Source organism: Arachis hypogaea, chromosome 10 (genome assembly GCF_003086295.3).
Source record: "Arachis hypogaea cultivar Tifrunner chromosome 10, arahy.Tifrunner.gnm2.J5K5, whole genome shotgun sequence".
In the NCBI taxonomy this organism is placed as follows: domain Eukaryota; kingdom Viridiplantae; phylum Streptophyta; class Magnoliopsida; order Fabales; family Fabaceae; genus Arachis; species Arachis hypogaea.
In genome coordinates, this window is record NC_092045.1 from 18,278,735 (window position 1) to 18,281,358 (window position 2,624).

The 2,624-nt window shown below is 35.7% G+C and overlaps 1 pseudogene; it reads left to right on the plus strand.

Moving 5' to 3' along the window:
• The first annotated feature begins 1,026 nt into the window (after positions 1-1,026).
• LOC112717385 (clathrin heavy chain 1-like) lies at positions 1,027-2,419 on the plus strand (annotated as a pseudogene).
• Positions 2,420-2,624: the final 205 nt, after the last annotated feature.

Genomic DNA, 2,624 nt, shown 5'->3' on the forward strand with positions numbered 1-2,624 from the left:
CAAAACGTGGAAAGAAGTTTGCTTTGCATGTGTTGATGCAGAGGAGTTCCGTTTGGCCCAAATATGTGGACTCAACATTATTGTTCAGGTAGTATGTTGTTTTCTGTCAATATTTTAACTGGCTCAGTTTGGAAGTTCATAATAATGAGCTTTCAGATTGTAATGGGAAAATGATATTCGTTTAAGTTCTGTTAGTGAGTTTATTGTATTTCCTATGCTTAATATGTTGATTGTTCTTGTGAATTTCATAGGTGGATGACTTGGAAGAAGTTAGTGAATATTACCAAAATAGAGGTTGCTTCAATAATGAGAATTGGAAGGAACTGACCTATTTGTATATCCAATATGATGAGTTCGATAATGCTGCAACCACCATCATGAACCATTCGCCTGAAGCATGGGATCACCTGCAGTTCAAAGATGTTATTGTCAAAGTTGCAAATGTGGAGTTGTATTACAAGGCTGTTCACTTCTATTTCCAAGAGCATCCCGATCTTATCAATGATGTTCTGAATGTCCTTGCACTTCCTGTTGATGACATCATGCGGAAGGTAGCATTAGTAATGGAAAAACTTTCGTTAGATCTTATTGTATAAGCGGGAGTGGATCCTCTCCAGTGAATAAAAAACGAGATGGTGTGTAGTGTTTAATCTAATCATTTATTATTTTTTCTCTCTTATTTATTTCTGGTCCCACTTATAGAATCAAAGGTGAGAGATCACACTGTATTAAGTGTTGAAAAAACTGGAGAGGATCCATTTCCTTGTATAACCTGCTTTATATAGCACTCAAAAATATTTTTCTTTTAATGTTTCATAGGCCGTGTTAGAATATAATTAGGATCAATTAGCGTTATTTAACATATCTGAATATTTATTATAGGAGATTACGTCTTTATTATTACGATTCTCTTAGGATTTATAAATATCATTTTATATTGTATCATTTCAAACCACTTGAATAGACAACTTGAATACACTTAATAATACACAAATCATTTTTCTAGTTTAGTCTCTTGTTTCTAACATGGTATCAGAACCTTTGTATCCTTCTTAAAGATGATAGGTTATTTTCCTTGCGGTGAAATCACCGTAGTTTGTGCACTTTTTTTCTATGCCATCTTTCTTTACTTTTTGTCACTCCTTTGATGTTTTTTCACCTCATTGACTAGCTTATTCTCTCCTTCTTGTGCCTATTCTCATGAAGATATCATATAGTTTTTGCTCTCTTTCGGCAGTTCCGTCTGTGTTTCTCTCGTGGTAGTTCCATCTGCGTTCTCTCGTGGCAGTTTCATCTGCGTTCTCTCGTAGCAGTTCCATCTGCGTTTCGTCTATGTTTTCTTGTGGCAGTTTTGTGGCAGTTTCATCTGCGCTTCCTTCAGACAAGTGGTGCTTCCTTCCGACAAGCGGTAGTTCCGTCTGCGCCTCAGCGGCAGTTCCGTCTGCGCTTTCTTGCAGCAGTTCTGTCTGCACCCGTTTTATCAGCAGCTTTTTTCTCCTTATTTCCTTGTTTTAAATGAGTTTCAAACTCAAGTTGTCACTTGAGTTTGAGGAGATGTTAGAATATAATTAAGATCAATTAGGATCAATTAGGATTATTTAGCATATCTGAATATTTATGATATGAGATTACGTCTTTATTATTACGATTCTCTTAGTATCTATAAATACCCTTTTATATTGTATTATTTCAGACGACTTGAATATACTCAATAATACACAAATCTTTTTTCCATTTTAGTCTCTTGTTTTTAACAGGCTGGTTGCAACAATGTTTGAGCCACAATGTTTATGCAGTTAATGAAGCCTTGAATGAGATATATGTTGAGGAGGAAGATTATGATAGGTTGCGCTAGTCAATTGATTTGCATGATTAACTTTGATCAAATAGGCCTCGCACAGAAGGTGATCCACATTTGTTTTCATTATAATTATTTTCTGATTTCTGTTCTAGAAAGCTGATAGATAATTGTAATATTGTTATATATTTATGCAGATTGAAGAGCATGAGCTTCTAAGCAGTCCATTGCCTTGTCAAAGAAGGATAACCTATACAAAGATGCCATGGAGACAGCCTCACAATCTGGCCAGCGTGAACTTGCTGAGGAGTTGCTTATTTATTTCATTGATCAGGTACCAATATGATCGACTTTGCCCTTGAACTGGCTTGGGTAAATAATATGATCGACTTTGCCTTCCCATATCTTGAGCAGGTAATTCGTTTGGCCATTCATTACTCACTCCAATAACTTAAAAGTTATAGTACTATAGACTGAATGTATGAAATATGTCTTGTGTTACAGAACATGTATGCTCAATTGCTACCTCTTGCTTTGCCTGCACCACCAATGCCTGGAATGATTGTAGCAGTGAAGATTTTGACAATCGCGAAACTTCACTTGCCAGTGACAATTAATTAACACCCATCAGCACTTCAGACAGAAATTTAAAAAATGCTGAGAGTTTTCATTTGTAAAATCAGCCAAGTCTTGACAGGAAGATGTCTTTCAAAATCGGGTTTGACTTTCCAATTTCCAATCAGTTGCTCATATTTTAGGCGTTGACATTATATTTTGTGGTTTTCTCGTACGATAATAATCTTAGATTTTACGCCTATGTTAACTC